Genomic DNA, 22,737 nt, shown 5'->3' on the forward strand with positions numbered 1-22,737 from the left:
GAGTTCATCCCGTTCACATTCAGAGTTACAATTGTTAGTTGTGTATTCACTGACATTTTTGTATCCTCCCCTAAACCCACTCCTTCTTATTGCACTATTTTCTTTTACACCAGTGGTTTGCTTTGAGCCGGTATCCCTTATCCCCTCCCTTGATTGACTTCCCTTTCCTCCCCCTCCCTTGTTGTTCCCCTATTTTTGTTTTTTTTAAAGACCAAATGAATTCCCTCCCCCTTCTTCTCCCATCCCATTTTTGGCCTCCCCACTCCCCTGCTCCCTTTGGTTTATCCCTTCTGACTTTCTCAGTAGGGTTAGATAGAGTTTTTAATCCGGATGGATAATAAAGCTACTCTTCCTTCTCCGGGTTGATTACACTGAGAGTAAGGTTTGATTATGCTCTCTTCCTCTCCTTCTTATGATATTCTTCTTCCCCTCCCCTTCCCATGCCCTCTTTGTGTGTAATAGAATATCTTATTTTTCTTATTTACTCGGATTTTTCTTGGTGTCCCCTACTATTCCCCCCCTCTTTCCCACGACCCATGTCTTCTTAGACCATTTAGTATCCTGTCCTCTCCCTATGAATTATTCTTCTGGTTGCTATAATAGTGAATATTATAATAGTGTATAGAGTTCACTACAGAGAATTATACATAACATTTCTCCACATAGTAATACAGATAATTAGATCTTATTTATGCCCTTAAAGAGTCAAGCTTAAAAGACTATGAGTTTTCTTTCTTTTTCCTCTGTTTCTTATTTACCTTTTCATCTTTCTCTTGATATTTGTGGTTGAGTGTCAAACTTTCCATTTAGTCCCGGTCTCTTTTGTGCAAAAACTTGGAATTCTTCAATTTTGTTGAATGCCCATACTTTCCCCTGAAAGTATTTAGTCAGTTTCCCTGGGTAGTTGATTCGTGGCTGAAGGCCCAGCTCTCTTGCCTTTCTGAATATTGTATTCCAAGCCTTGCGGTCTTTTAGCGTTGAGGCTGCCAGATCCTGTGTGATCCCTATTGGTGCTCCTTGATATTTGAATTGTCTCTTTCTGGCTTCTTGTAAGATTTTTTCTTTTACTTGAAAACTCTTCAATTTCGCTATTATATTTCTGGGTGTTGACTTTTCTGGGTCCAGTGTAGAGGGTGTTCTATGGATCCTTTCAATGTCTATATTGCCCTCTTGTTGTAGAACTTCAGGGCAATTTTGCTGAATAATTTCTTTCAGTATGGAGTCCAAGTTTCTATTAATTTCTGCCTTTTCTGGAAGACCAATGATTCTCAAGTTGTCTCTTCTAGTCCAGTTTTCTTGGTCTGTCACTCTCTCATTGAGATATTTCATGTTTCCTTCTATTTTATCAATCTTTTGACTTTGTTTTATTTGTTCTTGTTGTCTTGAGAGATCATTGGTTTCTAAATGTTCGATTCTAGCCTTTAAGGACTGGTTTTCGGCTTTAATGTTTTGGTTTTCGGCTTTAATGTTTTGGTTTTTGGCTATAATTTTTTGGTTTTCGGCTATAATTTTTTGGTTTTCCTTTTCAATTTGGTCAGTTTTGGTCTTCAGTTGACTTGTCTCACTTTCCAAATGCGAAATTCTGCCTTTTAAACTGTTATTTTCTTGCCAGATTTCTTCCATCTTCCTCAGCATTTCATTTTTAAACTCTTCCATAGCTTGTGACCAGCTTTCATTTTTTTGGGGAGGTTTGAATTTTTGTTTTCCCTCCTCTGTTGTCTGGAGTTTCTCTATGAAGAAGTTGTCCAGTGTTCCAGAGTTTCTCTTGATGGTCTTTTTCTTCTGGACTTCCTTATTGCTGGCCATTGTTAGCCCCGCCCCTTTTCTGCTTTGTCTTTGCACTCAGGGTCTGCCTGGGCCTTGCAAGCTCCTGGGGGCTCCAGTCTCCTTGTCCTCGGGGTCAGGCCTCCTGGTAGTTCCCGGTCTGCCCCTCTGCCCGAGGTTCCTTCAGCAGTCTTTGGGGCTGCTTCCACTGCCCAGCTGGGTCTGCACTGGGTCCTCACTGGAGGTCCAAGCCTGGGCTGGAGATAGTTATTCAAGCCTAGGGCACTGCCTTTTCCTGCACAGATGCCCTTAGGGCCTGCCTTCACCCCTGCAGAAGGTAGTGAAAGTCCCTGGGCTGGAGATTTTTATTCGCACCTGAGGCGATGCCTTCAGTGCTTGGGAAAGGCCATGTTTTAGGGGCCTTTGTCCTGGCCCAGGTGGTGCCTTCACCCATGTGGACGCTCGGGGAAAGCCCCTGCGAGCCCCCAGCCACCTGGGGTCCCTCGTCTTGTACACAAGTACAAGCTCTGGGTCTGCCAGTGATTATCTGGTTGCCCCAGTCCTGTTTTTCAGACTTGTGCAAGGTGTGCGGTGTGGGGTGTGGGGGAGGGGCTTCTTCCTCTCTCGGTTTAGTGAGAGCTGTTTCACCCCTTTATAGGGTGGAAATGCCCCGATTCTGCGTACCTTCAATGCTGCGCCCTGTTGTGGGGTTCCTTCGTTCCTCTGGACTCGTTTTTATTTCCCCTTGAGGGGTCTTGTATGCTTCGGTCAGGAGAGATCTAGCAGCTGCTCCTTACACTGCTGCCATCTTAACCGGAAGTCCTTTTCCCCAGTTTTTTGTTTCCCTTCTGATTTTGGTTGCATTGTTTTTATTTGTACAAAACTTTTTTTAATTTAATGTAATCAAAATTATTTATTTTACATTTTGTAATTTTTTCTAATTCTTTACTTGTTTTTTAAAATCTTTCCTTTCCCAGAGATCTTAGAAGTATACTATTTTGTATTCACCAAATTTAGTTATAGTTTCCTTCTTTATATTCAAGTCATTCACCCATTCTGAATTTATCTTGATGTAGGGTGTGAGATGTTGATCTAGACCTAAATCTCCCATATTGTTTTCAAATTTTCCCAGCAGTTTTTGTTAAAGAGTGGAGTTTTGTCCCAAAAGTTGGGCTCTTTGGGTTTATCATAGACAGCCTTGCTGATGTCACTTACCCTAAGTCTATTCCACTGATCCTCCCTTCTGTCTCTTAGCCAGTACCATATTGTTTTGATGACTGCTGCTTTATAGTATAGTTTAATATCTGGTACTGCTAGGCCACCTTCCTTCACATTTTTTCATTATTTCCCTTTATATTCTTGATCTTTTGTTCTTCCAAATGAACTTTGTTACAGTTTTTTTCTCATTCAGTAAAAATATTTCTTGGTAGTTTGATAGGTATGGCACTAAATAAGTAAATTAATTTGGGTAGAATGGTCATTTTTATTATGTTATCTCTTCCTACCCATAAGCAATCAATGTTTTTCCACTTGTTTAGATCTAGTTTTAATTATTTGGAAAGTAATTTATAGTTGTAGTTGTATAATTCCTGTGTTTCTTTTGGTAGATAGATTCCTAAGTATTTTATATTGTCTAGGTCAGGGGTTGGCAACCTTTTTGGTCCTGAGAGCCATAAATGCCACATTTTTTTAAAATGTAATTTCATGAGAGCCATACAGTGCCCACAGTGCACACTCCTGTAACAGCTCCTGAAAAAAATTGACTTCATGGCTCCTGCAGAAAGAGCCATGCCTGGCCCTCAAAAGAGTAGACATGGTTCAAGAGCCATATGTTGCCAACCCCTGGTCTAGGGTGATCTTAAATGTTATTTCTCATTCTAACTTTTGCTGCTATAATGTGTTGGAAATATATAGAAATGATGATTTCTGTGCATTTGTTTTGTATTCTGCAACTTTGCTAAAGTTGTTGATTATTTCCACTAGCTTTTTAGTTGATTCTCTAGGACTTTTTTAAGTAGACCATCATATCATTTGCAAAGCATGATAACTTGGTCTCCTCATTGCCTATTTTATTCCATTCAATTTCTTTTTCGTCTCTAAATGCTACTGCTAGGGTTTCTAGTACAATATTAAATAATAGAGGTGATAATGGGCATCCTTGTTTCACTCTTGATCTTATAGTGAATCCTTCTAATTTATTCACATTGCATATGATGCTTGTTGATGGTTTTAGATATATACTATTTATTATTTTTAGGAAATATCTTTCTATTGCAATATTTTCTAGTGTTTTCAATAGGAATGGGGATTATATTTTGTCAAAGGCTTTTTCAGCATCTATTGAGATAATCATGTGATTTTTGTTTGTTAGCTTGTTGATATGGTCATGTGGATGTTTTCCTAATGTTGAACCATCCTTCCATTCCTGGTATAAATCCCACCTGATCATGATAGATAACCCTCTTGATCACTTGCTGGAGTCTCTTTGCTATATCAATTTAAGATTTTTGCATCTATGTTCATTAGTGAGATTAGTCTGTGGTTTTCATTCTCTGTTTTTGGTCTGCCTGGCTTTGTAATCAGTCCCATATTAGTGTCAATTGATAAATAGGCAAGGGAATAGGCAATTTTCAGATAAAGAAATCAAAACTATAAATAAGAACATCAGAAAGTGTGCCAAATCTCTAATAATTAGAGAAATGCACATCAAAACAACTCTGAGGTATCATGTCATACCTAGCAGATTGGCTAAAATGACAGCAGGGGAGAGTAATGAATGTTGAAGGGGATGTGGGAAAATTGACACATTAATGCATTGCTGGTGGAGTTGTGAACTGATCTAACCATTCTGGATGGAAATTTGGAACTATGCCCAAAGAGTACTAAAAGATTGCCTGCCCTTTTATCCAGCCATACAATTGCTGGGATTGTACCCCAAAGAGATCATAGGGAAAAAGACATGTACAAAAATATTTATAGCCGTACTCTTTGTGGTGGCAAAAAAATGGAAAATGAGAGTACTCCCTTCAATTGGGGAATGACTGAAGAAATTGTGGTATCTGTTGGTGATGGAATACTATTGTGCTCAAAGTCATAATAAACTGGAGGAATTCCATGTGAATTAGAATGACCTCCAGGAATTGATGCAGACTGATAGGATCAGAACCAGGAGATCATTTGACACAGAGACTGATACACTGTGGCAAAATCAAATTTAATGGAAAAGAAGAGAAACTAGAGAGAATAGCATTCTAAAACCCAGAAAAAAGAAAGTATCAAGAAGGAATGGGTGATATGGACTTCTGTACTAGCAGCAATGCAATGACCCAGGACAATTCTGAGGGATTTATGGAAAAGAAAGCTACCCACATTCAGAGGAAGAACTACAGGATTGCAAACACAGAAGAAATACAACTACTTGAACACATGGGTTGATGGGGACATGATTTGGGATGTAGACTCTAAATGACCACCATAGTGCAAGTATCAATAATATGGAAATAGGTCTTGATCAATGACACATAAAGAAACCAATGGAAATGTGTGTTGGCTATGGGAGGGTGAGGTTTTGGGGGGTGGAGGAGAGATTAAGAACATGAATCATGTAACCATGGAAAATTTTTCTAAAAAATAAAGTACTTTTAGCTCTAACATTCTAAAAAAATAAAGATAGAGAGATTTTCCACAGTTGAAACTCAGAAGCCTTAACAACAGAATAGATAGGAGCCCTGAGAGAAAATGAAAAGTTGAGGATGACACCTAGGTTGTGATCCTGGGGGACTGGGAGGATGGCAATGCTCTGAATAATAAGAAAATTTGGAAAGTGGGAAGGTTTAGGGGGAAACATAATGCTTTCATCTTTTAAACATCTTGAGTTGAAGAAATAAGCTACATATCCAGTTCACAATGTCTGAAATAGTTAGACCCAGATGAAGATTCAGCAAAGTAGACTGAGGAATATTCAAGTAATCAAGAAGAGAAACTAGAGAGAATAGCATTCTAAAACCCAGAGAAAAGAAAGTATCAAGAAGGAATGGGTGATATATAATGTGGGAGAAAAGAAGGGAATGGAAGATTAAAAATTGTATGAAAAATTTTTTGGAAGAACTGCTCTTAAAAGTGGTGGAGATATGCGGGCAGCTGGGTAGCTCAGTGGATTGAGAGCCAGACCTAGAGATAGGATTCAAATCTGAACTCAGACACTTCCCAGCTGTGTGACCATAGGCAAGTAACTTGACTGCCATTGCCTACCCTTACCACTCTTCTGCCTTGGAGCCAATACACAGTATTGACTCCAAGATGTAAGGTAAGGGTTTAATTTTTTTTTTTAAAAAAGAGTGGTGGAGATAGCTATTAAGGCATGTATAGAAAACATTATCTAGTAACAGTGAGGTCTCAGTTGAGGTGGTGAATTATAAATTTTTATTAGACACAGTCAAAATGGTCAAGTGATTTCTCCATCTTCATTTAACAACATATGGGTAGGGGTGCATAAAGCAGATTGCAAGAATAATCTGAGGTTTTACAGGACACTATTGGCATTTTAATAAGGGACTCAGAGATTCAAGAGAAAAGGATAGTGAAACGTAACTGGCTTACTAAGGGGAGAAAACTGAGGGGTTGAGGTATCAAAGGTTTTATTGTGAATAAATTGCAGGGTTTGATATAAAAATGCAGAGATAGTAAGTCAATAGACTGTGATCAGGTAAGGGAATTTCAGAATGCTTGGAAATGGACTTGTATTTTTGTGGGAGATGGAAAGATCATTGGTATGACTTATCTTTGTGTGTGCCTGAAATAGGGTGGAAAATTAGGTCATAGGAAATTAACAACCTGAAAAATTGAGTGATGAGGATATTTGAGAGAGAGTCAATATGTATTTTGAAGTTCCTTAGCATGAAGAGAGGAGATGACAAGGAATGAAAGATTGTGAGTCAGTTACTGAGCTAATAATTAGACTGAGAAACTGATGATTATTTAGTCAAGTATTAATGCTTAAAAACAATGGTGAATAAGAGGAAGAAGAACATACTGAAGTGAGGGAGGATGATAAAGAATAAAGAAAATTATTCACAAAATCAGGGTTCATGGGTAGAAGTATATACAAAAAATATAAAAGGAGTAAAGGAAACAGGCACCACATGAACCTCACTTTCATCTCTTCTAATAAAATGAGGAAAGAATATGAGCACAAAGTTTGTTTAGAAATGCATTTGACTCAACAGAAAACTGAGAAATAATAAAAGGGACATGAAAAGGAATGGTAGATAAAAGGAGGGATTAATCCAAGTAAAACAATTTCTAATTATGTACAAAAATATTTGTCATATCTTTTCTTGTTATAACAAAACACTAAAAATAAAGATGGTGGTCATCAATGGAAATGGAATATTTTTTAAGCTGATCTTTGGAAATAACCCTGCATCCCACTTGTTGGGATTCAGTTACCTATTCCTATGCATCCCGATTTCAAAAGCTCCAATACGTGAGATCCTTCCTTTGGCTGTTTGTTTTATCTGGAGGTAGACATCAACTAACAACTTTATCTTCAGAAGGACTCTGGAACAAGTTCCCTAAGGAAAACTGTTGAGTGCTTTCCCTCTTCTATTCCTAGGAGATTAAACAAGGCAGCACTTCCTGCTTGTCTCTTCTTACAGAGGTTCAAAGTAAAGCACAAAATTAACTCATCTGCTCCTGGCTTCTTAACCAGGTACAGGAAAAAAGATCTAAAGGCAAAATAAAGTTACTTTGGCTATCAAGGTAATAACTGGAACAAAATTCTTTATGTATTGATTTTGAAACTTCTTGAAGGTGTGAAAGATACTTTGCATAAAATTACCTAGTAACTAAGATCTAACTTTATTGCTTTTTACCCCACTCAACTTAAAGGATTTGGTCTTGATTTTCTTTGGACATTGCAATTAATATAACATTACTGAATTCTCTCTTCATTGATGGGATAATGCAATAATACTCGAATCCTCCTCTAGCACCTAGAATAATATTGTACATAAGTAAGAGATAAAAATTGAATGACTGGTGGCTTTAGTTAATACACTGCTGTTAAATGGAATTCAGAACAGTAATAAATAAAGAAATATTATAATTATATTTTACTTTTATTGTACTTATTAAAAAGGATAACATGTTTATTCAACTAATTTATTTATTTATTTTAGAAATATTTTCTCATCTTCATTCCCCATCAATCAAATGAACAATTAAAATAATTATCAGAGAAAACAGTCTAACAAAACAAAATTTCACTTTGACTACATACATACACATATGTACAAATATGCCTCATTTTGTATTTTAAGACCATATTTGGCAGTAATTAGGTAGTGTTATTTATATTCGGTTCTCAAACTTGCAATTTATGTGGATTGTAAAATGTTCTAAAAGTTGTCCAAGTTATTTTTTCTCTTTAATGTTATTATCAGGTAAATTATTCACTTGGTTCTACTTGCTTAATTCTGTATCAATCAATAACAAACATGTTTAAATACCCTGTATGTTCTGGTCACTGTGATAAGCATCAGAAACATATGAAGTTGTCCATTCTGTCATTTCTTATGTCATGATAATATTACATTATATTAAAATATCAGCATTTATTTATTTTTTCACAATAGTGTTTCACTCCTTCAATTTCTACTTTTTTTGTTTACTACTAGTTAGAGAGATGCTACTTTTGTTAACATCTTTCCTTTATCTCTTTAAAATAGAGGCCCTGTAGCAGTATCACTGGGCCAAAGGGTACCCCAAGGATGGCAAATTGAGGGTAGTGGGGGGGCACAGTAAGGATATTGAATGTTTAAACCAAAATTTCCTTGCCAGTTGGAAGTATTGCCCAAAATTCTACCTGTTAAGTATAGTTTGATCTGTAATTACTTTAAAAAAAATTCTTAATTTTGCCAAACTCATAGGGATTCTCACGAATCTCGGACAATAGTATAGTTTAAAAAGTGCCAGGTTTCCAAAGTCTTAAAATTAGGAAAATATATGGCTTATGTTTTCAAAAAGAAAAGGAGTATAATAATATATCAAGCCTCATACTCTCCAAGTCTTTGCTGCTAGGCAGAAAATCGATAATTTCATCTTTTCTTAGAAGAGTTGTTTGAGAAAATTATATTCTCATTGATAAAACAGATGGAGAGATTAGAAGTTGGGTTTAAAAATAAATAAATAATATCTATCCTAGAATTCTTGGGTTTTGACAGTGTGAATGTATATTTATTTGGAAGTGAGTTGGACTTGAGAATTTGTAGATGTGAAGTTATATTGTAAATATTCAATTCCTTATGGTCTTATACCATCCATTGCTTTTGGGGCAGTTAGGTGGCATAATAGAGAGGATACTGGACCTAGTATCAGCAAGACTAAAATTCAAAGCCAGTCTGAGACATTTACTGTGTAACCCTGAACAAGTCTCTTGATTTCTGTTCATAGTTTTGTAAATTGTAAAAATGTACCTACTTCATAGGATTATTTTGAGGATCAAATGAGACATTTGGAAAGCAAAATGTTGAAAATAATAGATACTTAATGAATTTATGTTCTCTTCTTAAACTTTCTTTTATGCAAAATAAGAAAAGTCTCTGTTTCCAAGCATGCCCATCTGTCTACCTACAAGACAAACACCATTATTCCATGGTCACATGATAAAATTTGGTGACATTCTGATTTTGGAAAATTTAGAATGAAAATAACCCTTATACTAAGAAGTCTTCAGGTTGACATGATACCAACAAATCCAGCCAATTCAATGAAACAACTTCAAATAAATGGATCATTTGTCTCATTTTAACCTTTTTAAAGTGTCATATATTTACTATCACAAAATACCCCCTTGAAAAATCTCAAATAGAGATCTCTCTTCTTATATAATAATAACAATAGTAACAACAATAATAGATTACATTTTATGTGGTACTTGAATATTGGTTAAGTTTTAATTCATTTGCTCCTCACACTACCAATGAGATTATTATTGTGATCATCACCATTTTTCTGTAGGGAAAAGGAGGCTGAGAATAGGTAAGTGACTTGGCCAGTATGAAAGTTAGCAAGTATCTAAGATAGAATTAAAAATGAGCTTTTCTTGATTTCCAAGTGCACTTTACAAACATTAACTCATTTGATACAACAATTCTGAGAGATAGGTTCAATTATTTTTCCAATTTTACAGTTGAGGAAACTGAGGCAAATAGGGGTTGGGTTAAGTGATTTGTCCAGTATCACCCAACCAGTGAATATCTAAGTCCAGATTTGAACGTGGGTTTTCCTGACACCAAGTCCCAGATTTTTCCCACTGTACTGGCCTCGATTCCTGCAACCACAAATTTGAACAACTTTGGAAATTAGATTCACCCAGGGGAAAGCAAAGTTAGTGTATAATTCATCCTTAGATTCTCTGCCAGATTTTGATATGTTTCTATTAAAGTATCAATCATAGGCACATTTATTCAGTCTCTCATTGAAACATGACAAGCTAGAAAATATTTCTTACCTTAAATATATATTTGAAAACAACTTTGTAGGGTTCTTTTTGGTTTGTTTAGTATAATGCTAACTTCAAGAGGGGTGAATATTCATTTCCAGGGCATATTCAAACTGATAAGAAGAATTATTTGATGTTTAGAGACCTCTGATCTAGACTAGCAGTAAATGGGGATAATTACAAAATCTTTAAGTGCAGAGTGGGACCATCCAGAAAGTTACTATTTTCTATTTAATGGATACTCTTTATTCATCCAACATCTCTAACATGGATATCTAGTAATATATAAAGCTAACCTAATATACATACCACACAAACATCAATCAATAACTTTCTACTTCTGCATATATTGTATCAGCTTATGAATATATATTCATATTCAAATATACTCATATATAAATAATAAATAAATATATATAAATAATTCAAATATATATACTTATATATACATATATATGCATATATATATATATATATTTCATTTCCCTCAGTAGAATGTAAGTTCCTTTATAAGAATATCAGTGTGTGTGTTTGTGTGTGTTTATGCATGCACATATAGTTTAGAAAGAACCCAAAAAGTTAAATAATAAGTTGCATCCAGAACTGAAAAGGAAAAAGAAAAAGAGGTCGATTGATTTTTTGAAATTAGATACCATTTTCAGCCACACTAAAATGCTCCCAAACATGGAAAAACAGTATTTGAAAAATTTCATTGACATGTTATGTGTGAAACTCATGATGCATCATAATGTTCAAGGACTTTAAATTGTTAATGACCCAAAGGGCAATGGAGAAATTCAAGGGAGATGGAAGCAATATGCCCAAGAGGTGATGATAAAGGTATTACTCAGCAAAAATACAGGCAAAAATGAGGTGGATCAGCAGAACAAAAGATTCCAATGGATACTGCAAGTGCTATATCGATATTAATAACAAGGTAAAAGAAAGACCCCCAGTCTATGGAGTTGATTTGCTATGAACAATCTATGGGAAGGTATAGACTGCCTATAAAATGTCCCTAAGACATGAAACATGGATTCATTAAAGTATCACCAAATAAATATTTAATTATATTCTCTTCTTAATGTATATTTCATATTCTGCAAATATATGTGTATGCACATGCACATCTATAAATATGTTCATATTTACATGTAGTATACATGTACATGAGGTCATTAAGCATTTGTGTGTCTGTTCATTTTAATGTATACATGTTGTGTACATACATATATATATATATATTCACATATACTTGCATGTCTATGGTATGGATTATAGATAGGATATCTTAAATAACAAGCATCTTTCTGTAGTGTGTAAAAATAAGTATGATTACCTTGTCATTAAATTTTTTATTATAATATAGGAGTTTATTCATTTTTTGTTCTATACCCTATTTGTAAAAATAATAAAAATAGAGACAAAGTCCTAAAATTTCCCTCTTTCATCTCTCCTAACAAGTGCTTTTTTGGAGCATTGATAAATCTCAGCTATAATCCAGATACAGGAGCAGAACCTTTGATTGCACTGATAAGATACAGTACTTCTTAACTATTTTTTGTTATTCTCCTTCAATCATTCAGTCACATATGACTCTTAAGGACCCCATTTTGAGATTTCTTAGCAAAGATTCTAGAGCAGTTTGCCATTTCCTTCTTCAACTCATCTTACAGATGAGGAGACTGAAGCAAACTGTATTATGTGACTTACCCAGGGTCACAGAGCTAGTAAGCACCTTGGGCTAGATTTTAACTCACATCTTCCTAACTCTAGGTCCAGTTCACTATCCACTGTGACACCTACCTGCCTCTACCACCTAACTACTACATAATATTAATTCTCTCTATATACAATATATAGGATGTGGTTAAGTACCAGATTGTGATTACATTGATATTGGAACCCCAAAGTGAGGAATCTCCTTCTGCCAATGTGGGCTAACCCCTTATCTGCAATTTAACAGTCTTGGATAGTTGCTTTTCAGGGGTTACATACACAGTTTGTGTCAAAGGTGAGCCTTGAACTTCAATCTTCCTGACTTCAATTCTGGCTATTTTGTAAGACTTCCTCTTATTAAAAAAATACTCAATTTGAAATTAGTTACCATTTTGGATATAGTACTTTGAAAGACATATTTTCAAGAATATTATATTCTTTTTCCACATTTCTAGAGTTCAGTATGAGAGAGAAAGCATTTCCCTGAAATATCCTTTATATTTGGAAAGGTATCAATTTAGAGACTCATAGCAGATGATACTGATGAAATGAAATTAATCAACTCAATTAAATTAAATCTATTCAGCGAAAACAGAACCTCACAAAAGAAACCAGTTGGCAGTCTTCACACTGTTGAATTATTGTAATTTCTAAAATATGGTCTATTGTTTATTGTTTGGTTGTTGTTAGTCTCAGATACCACTAGAAAATAGACATTCTCAGTTCTTCAAAGAGAAGATAGTCTCTGGAGATATTTAACATTCTTTTAGGCTCAGAAGTATTCCAAAGAGAAATTTGAGAAAGTTGGTTGCTTTAGATTTGGGACTGTCTTGGTTTACTTTGATCCCATGATATTGCCCTAGAGATGAGAAGCCTCTATATGGAATCTTGACCAAACAAGGTCATGTATAGGATTTCAGTGAAGAAAAAATAATCTTTGAGGGCTAGGGCAGTAAGGGAAAAAAACTAAAATGGGTGGGGAAGGCAACAATGTGGTTCAGTGAATTGAGAGCCAGGCACAGAATCATGAATACCTCATTCAAAACTGACCTCAGGTTCCGGGTTAAGATGGCGGCAGAGTAAGAAGCAGCTCTTAACCTCTCCTGACCAAAACACACAAAACTCCTCAAGGGGACATAAAAACGGAGGAACCCCACAACAGGGCACAGCGTGGAAGGTACGTGGAATCGAGGCATTTCCATGCTATAAAGGGGTGAAACAGCTCTCATTAAATCACGGGCTGAGCAACCACCCTAATGAACATAGATGCAAAAATCTTAAATAGAATACTAGCAAAGAGACTCCAGCAAGTAATTAAGAAGATCATCCACCATGATCAGGTGGGATTTATACCAGGAATGCAAGGATGGTTCAACATTAGGAAAACCATCCACATAATTGACCATATCAACAGTCTAACAAACAAAAATCACATGATCATCTCAATAGATGCTGAAAAAGCCTTTGACAAAATATAGCATCCATTCCTATTGAAAATACTGAAAAGTATAGGAATAGAAGGACCTTTCCTAAAAATAATAAACAGTATATACCTAAAACCATCAACAAACATCATATGCAATGGGGATAAATTAGAAGCCTTCCCAATAAGATCAGGAGTAAAACAAGGATGCCCATTATCACCTCTATTATTCAACATAGTACTAGAAACACTAGCAGTTGCAATTAGAGAAGAAAAAGAAATTGAGGGTATCAAAATAGGCAAGGAGGAGACTAAGCTATCACTCTTTGCAGATGATATGATGGTCTACTTAAAAAATCCTAGAGAATCAACTAAGAGGCTGGTAGAAATAATCAACAACTTTAGCAAAGTGGCAGGATACAAAATAAATGCACATAGATCATCAGCATTTCTATACATTTCCAAAATACTAGAGCAGCAAGAAGTAGAAAGAGAAACACCATTCAAAATCACCCTAGACAATATAAAATACTTAACAATCTACCTACCAAAACAAACACATCAATTATATGAAAACAACTACAAAACACTTTCCAAACAAATAAAACTGGATCTAAACAATTGGAAAGCCATTGATTACTAATGGGTAGGTCGAGCTAACATAATAAAAATGACAATTCTACCCAAATTAATTTACCTATTTAGCGCCATACCTATCAACCTACCAAAAAACTTCTTTACTGAATTAGAAAAAACTATAACAAATTTCATTTGGAATAACAAAAGATCAAGAATATCAAGGGAAATAATGAAAAAAAATGTGAAGGAAGGGGGCCTAGCAGTACCAGATATTAAACTATACTATAAAGCAGCAGTCATCAAAACAATATGGTACTGCCTAAGAGATAGAGAGGAGGATCAATGGAATAGACTTGGGGTTAATGATATCAGCAAGACAGTGTATGATAAACCCAAAGAGCCCAACTTTTGGGACATGAATCCACTATTTGACAAAAACTGTTGGGAAATTTGTAAAACAATATGGGAGAGATTAGGTCTAGATCAACATCTCACACCCTACACCAAGATAAATTCAGAATGGGTGAACAACTTGAATATAAAGAGGGAAACTATAAATAAGTTAGGTGAACACAGAATAGTTTACTTGTCAGATCTGTGGGAAATGAAAGACTTTAAAACCAAGCAAGAGTTAGAGAAAATTACAAAATGTAAATTTAATGGTTTTGATTATATTAAACTAAAAAGTTTTTGTACAAACAAAAACAATGTAGTCAAAATCAGAAGGGAAACAACAAATTGGGAAAAAATCTTTATAACGAAAAACTCTGACAGGGGTCTAATTACTCAAATATACAAGGAGTTAAAGCAATTGTATAAAAAATCAAGCCATTCCCCAATTGATAAATGGGCAAGAGACGTGAATAGGCAATTTTCAGGTAAAGAAATAAAAAATATCAATAAGCACATGAGAAAGTGTTCCAAATCTCTAATAATTAGAGAAATGCAAATCAAAACAACTCTGAGGTATCACCTCACACCTAGCAGATTGGCTAAAATGAAAGAAGGGTAGAGTAATGAATGTTGGAGGGGATGTGGCAAAATTGGGACATTAATGCATTGCTGGTGGAGCTGTGAACTGATCCAGCCATTCTGGCTGGCAATTTGGAATCATGCTCAAAGGGCTATAAAAGAATGCCTGCCCTTTGATCCAGCCATACCATTGCTGGGTTTGTACCCCAAAGAGATCATAGATAAACAGTCTTGTACGAAAATATTTATAGCTGCACTTTTTGTGGTGGCAACAAATTGGAAAAGGAGGGTATGTCCTTCAATTGGGGAATGGCTGAACAAACTGTGGTATATGTGGGTGATGGAATACTATTGTGCTAAAAGGAATAATAAACTGGAGGAGTTCCAGGCAAACTGGAGAGACCTCCGGGAACTGATGCAGAGTGAAAGGAGCAGAGCCAGAAGAACATTGTACACAGAGACTGATATACTGTGGTAAAATTGAATGTAATGGACCTCTGTACCAGCAGCAATACAATGACTCAGGACAATTCTGAGGGATTTATGGTAAAGACGCTACCCACATTCAGAGGAAGGACTGCAGGAGAGGAAACATATAAGAAAAACAACTGCTTGAACGCATGGGTCGGGGTGGACATGATTGAGGGTGTGGACTCGAAACTACCACACCAATGCAACTACCAACAATTTGGAAATTGGTCTTGATCAAGGACACATGACAAAACTAGTGGAAATGTGCAACGGCCATGGGTGGGGAGAGTGCGGGGGTCGAAGGGGAAAGGAGGAGAATGAATCATGTAACCATGTTAAAAATGAATATTAATAAATGTTTGAAAAAAACTGACCTCAGACACTTCCTAGTTGTATTACTTTAGGCAAGTCACTTAACCCTGGGTCTGACTAGTCCTTGCTCTTCTGTTTTAGAACTGTTACTAGGGTAGAGAGTATGTTAAAAAAATTAAATTGGAAATTTTTGTGCCAAGCTGAAAGATTGAGAATATGTAGATTTGGGAGAGTCACTTAACTCCAGTCAGACATGAACATGGAACCTAAGGGTGCAGAAAGAAATACTGCCCTCATTAAAAAAATACAGTAGTTCTACTAAGTTGTGAGATAAGTTGAGATACAGCAATGAGGAAACTTATGTTTGAGAGGTACAATTTTGTACTTGATACAATACAAAAGGAGGAATTCTAGGAGTTTATTTTCCCTTTTTTTGTATTTGAAAAAGCATGCCATAATCAAAATGCTATATTAGCTACTCCCTACCTCACAGGCTTGTTGTAAGGAAAGTGCTTCATAAACCTTAAAGCAGTATAAAATGAGAGCTAAGATTTTTATCATAATTATTATCTTTGATTGCCTTACTCATCCTTCATTCCATTTATTATTTCTTATATGTAGATAATGCACACATTTACATGATATTAAGGTTTGAGATCTCCCTGGAGTTCCATTCTTTTATTTTTAACTGCCAGATATAACTTACCATGCTCCAAACAGAACTCTTCATCTTTCCTCCCGAATCTTCCCCTCCTTGCCAATTTCTTTATTTCTGGTTATGGTGCTCCATCATCTGGGTCACTTGGCCTTGAAATTTCCATGGCTTCTTGACCTCTTCCATTTCCCTTTCCAGGCATAGCTTATCAGTTGTCCAATTCTAGTAGCAATTTCCAGAATATATTTCACATTCATCTCCTCTGCCTTCTACAATTACAGTCAGCCACCTTTATGTGGGTTTTCATCATCTTTGTCTTGTTCTGCTATCAATCTCCCCTGCCTCAAGTCTCTCCCACTATTATCTACTCTTATAAATTAGCAAACAAAACAACTTTCCTAATGCATTTCTGACCAAAAGTTTTTCCTGGAGAATAAAATAAAAATACTTTATCCTTATATTTAAGCTTCTTTAAACCTTAACTCTTTGTCACTCTTGCCCTTGTCACAAGCCTCCCTGATTTCATCCTTCTCTTTCCTGTTTCCATGTGTCTCTCTAGAATGGTTTCCATTCAACCTAGCATAGTCCTTCTTTCAAAAGCCCCACTCAGGTTTCCTCAAAGCCTTGGCTGATCTTTCCTCCTCAACCAGATGAGTGTTCTTACCTTCCTTAATTCTCAGGACTCTACTGAGTCCTCCCCTACAGTCTTATCACAGCATACTGCATAATGTTGTGCACAATGGATGTGTTATATCTGCTACTCACTAACCAGGGTATAAACTCCACTAACAGTATATGAACAACGAACTTGCTTTCAGATTTCCTTGAGTATATGAAACAAAATGGGGCTGTAGGAGGAGGGAGAAAACACCATGATATTAGTTTGTAAGGGTAGGATAGTGTCCAGTGATGGAGAAGTTTGAAAGCCAAGCTAAGGAATGTAGACTTTTTTTAATGAGTAAAAGGGAACTATGAAAGCTTTGGTAGTAGTACAATAGCAAAGTCACATTTACCCCTCAGGAAAACTAACCTGGCAATGATGTGGAAGGTGGTTTGGAGCTGGAAGGACTGGCTAAGAGACTAGTACATCTCAGACAAGAGGGGATGAGAGTCTGGACCAGGGTGATCAAACCGAGGAATTGAAAGGATGGAGAAAATTAGATTATAATGATGAAGATAGTATCAATATCATTCGGGGATACAGTGTGAGAACCTAGGGAGCTCATTGGATAGAGCCAAGCCTACAGATGGGACTTATTTCTTGATTCATTTTTGTACCCCTGGCACATATCACAATGGATGAAATAATTGATCAATGAATGTTCGTGCTATTAGAATGCAAGTGAATTTAAAAGTCAGTTGTTGTTCTGAAGAATGATGAGGCAGTAGATGTTATTTTTCCACCTGAGAGATATGGTTACCTTTGACTTAAAACATTTTTTTCCTACTACATCTATTTTGAATATTTTTATATTTTATAATCAATCTAAATCCCCCAAAGTGACATGGTTTGTTTCTTGTGATTTATGTAGTCCAAATTATAGGAAGGATAAGGACTCGCTGTTCAATAGAGTACTTAATGCTCAACCCCCAGGACAGCAGAGCAATGAAGCATCTTCTACTCAGAGGTACATGCTGCAATTGTGTAGCAATCAGTGTCCGTCACGGTATGACTGTCCAAGTAAATTCACGCTGGTTATGTGTAATCCACAGAGAACACTTGCCAGTTGCTGTCCAGGGAAATCAGCTCTTAGGGCCAAGTTTCTCATCAGAACAAAATGAAGCAAAACAGAAAGGGTAATTCTAACTAACCAAATGAGTTAGAAATAAGCGTAACCTAATGAGAACACAAATCTGCTTCATGACATTTCTTATTACACAGATAAACACACTAATATCTAACTACACAGCCAAAAGAGTTAGACTTTCTGCCATATACAGAGAAAAACATGACCCTACTCACTGCATTATTTTAGAGAAGTCACTTAACCTCTCAGGTTCAGTTTCTTCATATGTAAAATGAGGAAGTGAGCTTCCTTGATATCTAAGGTCTCTTCCAGCTATAAAAATATTTTTGTTTTATTAAAAATATATGATATATATTTTTGTTTTCATATTACTCATTTCCCCCATATATCCCTAAATAGAGGAGCTTCTCTTTTTTAAAAAAAATACAGAATTTATGTTTTTATCAGGCAAAAATATTAACCAACCTTAATGTAGATAGAATAATAATAATTATTATTTTTTAATATTTTAATATTAATATTTTAATATTATTAATAAGAGCATGATTCATGCTCTTACTTTCCCCTTCAGCCCCCAACGTCCCCTCCCCCCCATAGCCGGTGTGCATTTCCACTGATTTTACCATGTGTCATCGATCAAGACCTATTTCCAAATTGTTGATAGTTGCATTGGTGTGGTACTTTCGAGTCTACATCACCAATCATGTCCACCTCAACCCATGAGTTCAAACAGTTGCTTTTCTTCTGTGTTTCCATTCCTGCAGTTAGCTTCTCTTTTTTAATATATCATTTTCTAAAATAAAATGAATACTTTTCATCATTGTCTTTTCTTTCCCCTCTTGAAGTTGACTACCCTTAATCAAGAAATGAAGGCATTATGGTGAGATTTGAAAAATGCAATGAAATATTTTGGCAAATGTGGAGTAGAAATCGATTATAAGTAGATGACAATAGAGGAGACATGTTATAAAGAAGGAAGCTATGAAAGCTGGAAACCACATTTCGTTTAGGATGGAATAAAAGTTGAAGGTGTATGCCCTGGACTCCTAAGGCTCTCTGGTTTCAGCAGCAGTAACAAAACCTGTGGTATGCATAGTCTCCCAATAGAATTTCAGCAACAGACTTTACTTATTAACTGAGTAGATTAGCTAATCATATAAATGCTCTTCAACAGTAATAACCTACTAAGCTATGAATACTTTGGTTATGGCAATACATGAAAAGAAGTAAAATATGAAATGACCCATAATCCCCTCCCACCTCCCCACCTTGCCTGAAGTAATTTGTGCCCAAAGACAATGCCACTGGTGTTTCATGGCAAAAGAAGGTTTGCATCATTTCAAAATCCACCAACTTTCTACTTCCTCCCAAAACTTTGCTAACGATGGTCTACAGAGATGTTCAAGAGAAGGGGAATTCCGAGGGGTCCTGCTTGCAAAAAAATTGTCCTATACCTCATTAATAATAGGATCATAGATTCTGAGGAAATGTCCTTAAAAACATCAAATTCAATAAATTGTTGAGGAAACAGGTTAAGGGAGGTTAAATGATTTGTCCAGGATCACACAACCACTAAGTGTCTAAAGAAGGAATTGAACTCAGGTTTTCCTAAATCCAAGTTCAATGTACTGTTTAGCTCCCTCAAGACTTTTGCTCAGAGAACTACTATCAGTGAGATGAATTCAAAGTGGACTAGAGGATTAATGGAGATAGGATTGATATATCATATGACAAAGTAGTAAAGTTTTCAAGTTTTACAGCTAAGTAAGAGGCTAATTGTATGAGCAGAGGTGAAGGAATGGTAGAATGGAAGAGAAGACAAGTGAGAAAACTGATTTGTATTAGACTCTGCCTTATCAAAAAAAAAAAAAAAGCCCAGCTTCCTATGCTTTTTAAAGTCTTTAACTTCCATCTTTAAATCAATTCTTTGTATTGGTTCCAAGGCAGAAGAGTGGTAAAGACTAGCCAAAGGGCTCAGGGTCACACAGCTGGGAAGTGACTGAGGCCAGATTTGAATCTCAAACATCATGTCTCTAAATCCGCTGAGCCACCTAGTTGCCCCCAACTTCCTATGCTTAAAAATAATATTATTTTTAAAATTGCACCCCTCTTTCCTTGCTTCCCTTTAACTTTGTTGAAATGCTACACATATATGTCTATGACCACATATGTGTCTATGACCACATATGTACAGGTAAGGTTTATTCTTTATGTTTAAAGATCAAATAGATCTTTTTTAATAGATGAATTTTATTCATCATTTCCACTGAATACTAATATATCACTTACTTTAAACCCTACTCAAGTGAATCATACTGATATGGATGTAACCTTAGCTTTTCAATGATTCTTCCAGAGCTGTCCAAATTTTGGGAATTCCTACAAGAGCATTTCTTCAATTACCTTGTTGCTAACTAATGTGTATTTATTGAATATATTCTTTTTATATTTATTCTGTATATGCTTATATTTGCAGTAGATCTGTACCATGGAAAGAGTTCTAGCAGTAGATAGAATAGGGAAGATCTGGGTTCAAATTCAGCCTTAGACACCTAGTTGCTGTGTAATTCTAGGCTAGTCATCCTCTATTTGTCATGATTTCTGCATCTCTAAAATGCAGATAATAACAGCATTTGCTTTCTAAGAGTAGTGGTAAAGATCAAATGGGATCATATTTGGAAAATACTTTGCATACCTTAAAATGCTAGATTTTCTCATAGTATTGTTGACTCCCCACTCAGTATGAAAGCACCTTGGCAAAAAAAGATTATTTCATTCTTTTTTTATATTTATCCTCATTACTAGCATGTAGAAAATGATTATTGATTTATTGATGATGAAGCACCTATGACATTCTAGGCACTTGGATATGAATATTAAAGGGAGAAGATGGCTACACTCAAAGAGATCACATTCTATTGGCAGAAGGAAAGATTCTAAGTATATTCCCCCCTGAAAGACTGTACCCGTTAGCTGAATATGTAAAGGATCAATTCCAGTAGATGACATGACATGACAACATAATAAAGGAATAAAGAAAAACATCGTGTCATTCTCAGTCCTGTGTAGGTTTCTGTCAGCTTACCCAGAATTTTTGGCAGACTCAAAGCAATTCAATATACGTTCATCAAATGTGTGCTACTTACCAGGCACTGTGCTAAGTGCTAGCTCACAAATATAAGCAGAAAGTTCCTACCCTCAAGGTATTTGAATTCTAATAGAGAAAAAACTATATAAAAGAGAGATGAAACCCAGAAAGTGGGGCAGGAGAACAAGCACGTATTTGTGGGTTTATTGGAGAAAATCTGAAAAGTGAAATGTAGAGCCTGGAAAAGACCACCACGAACCTTAAAAAATAAATAAAGTTCAAGGGGGAAACAAGTCAGGAATCTCAGGAAGGGATTGTAGGAGAGGAGTCAACTAAGAGTAGGACGGGGAGACCACAGAGGATGAGTGAACTTCTAGAATGAGAAAACTATTGTGTCCAGAAAATTAAGAGCAGAGCTTAGATAAGAATCACTCTAGAAGGGATAAAAAGGGGGAAGAAGAGGATAATTACACATGTTGTAGACCATCTGGAATATAATATATAGGTAGATGCCATAAGGGACACATTAAAATAATTTAAATATGCATATTTGTAAATCCAGGATGATATGGGTGCAGATATATGCATGTATATAAAGCAGAATTTCAGCTATGGCTGTACTCTTTCAATAATAAAGATTACAATGACTTTAGAAATTAATTCATTATTTTCAAGATTTACCATGTTCAAAAACTTATTTTATTTTCATCATTTATTGCAATGAAGGCTCAAGGTCTTTGGTAGATATTAAACAAGGGTAGAGGGTAGAAAGAAAGATGTTCAAATAAAATAATTTTCAAACTACATCTAGGCTGTGACATTTGTTTCTTGTAGCAACTCCAATTGAACCAGATATATAGAGAGATTTGACTAAGAAAGAGAGAGAGACAGAGGCAAATCAGAAATGTTTCTAGTGAACTTTTTTCACTTTGGAAAAAAATGCATATGGTCAAAGCTTCTTGGATCTAATGGAAACAAACATGGCATACAAAGAATATAGCAATTTATCTGTGACTATAGAACCTAAGCTCGATACAGAGCTGTTTATCTGAATGTACACAATATACACAAACATATATATGCATATATGTATATATGTTTACATATATGTGAATGTATTTGTATGATATATACATACTTATAGAGAATAAATATGTATAATGTATATATATATTTCCTTATTGATAGATATATAAATACATATACACACATACACAGAAAACGCTTTTCTCTAAAAAGAGGATAACCAAGCAAAAAATATGATAGTATTACATTCTCAGAAATTGTAATCAACTAAAAACTGAAAATCAAGGGGAGAAATGAGAGCATTTACTGGGACTAGAATATCTTGATTCTAGCTCACTTTATCAACAGCTAGGTATGTGGTCTTGTTTAAATCAATCCAGCTCTATATTAATTCCTTAAAATAACATTAATTGCTGATAATTACATACTGCTTTACATACATGACACTTCACATCTCAACAGCCTTGTGAGGCTGGT

This window comes from Gracilinanus agilis, chromosome 3, assembly GCF_016433145.1.
Source record: "Gracilinanus agilis isolate LMUSP501 chromosome 3, AgileGrace, whole genome shotgun sequence".
Taxonomy (NCBI): domain Eukaryota; kingdom Metazoa; phylum Chordata; class Mammalia; order Didelphimorphia; family Didelphidae; genus Gracilinanus; species Gracilinanus agilis.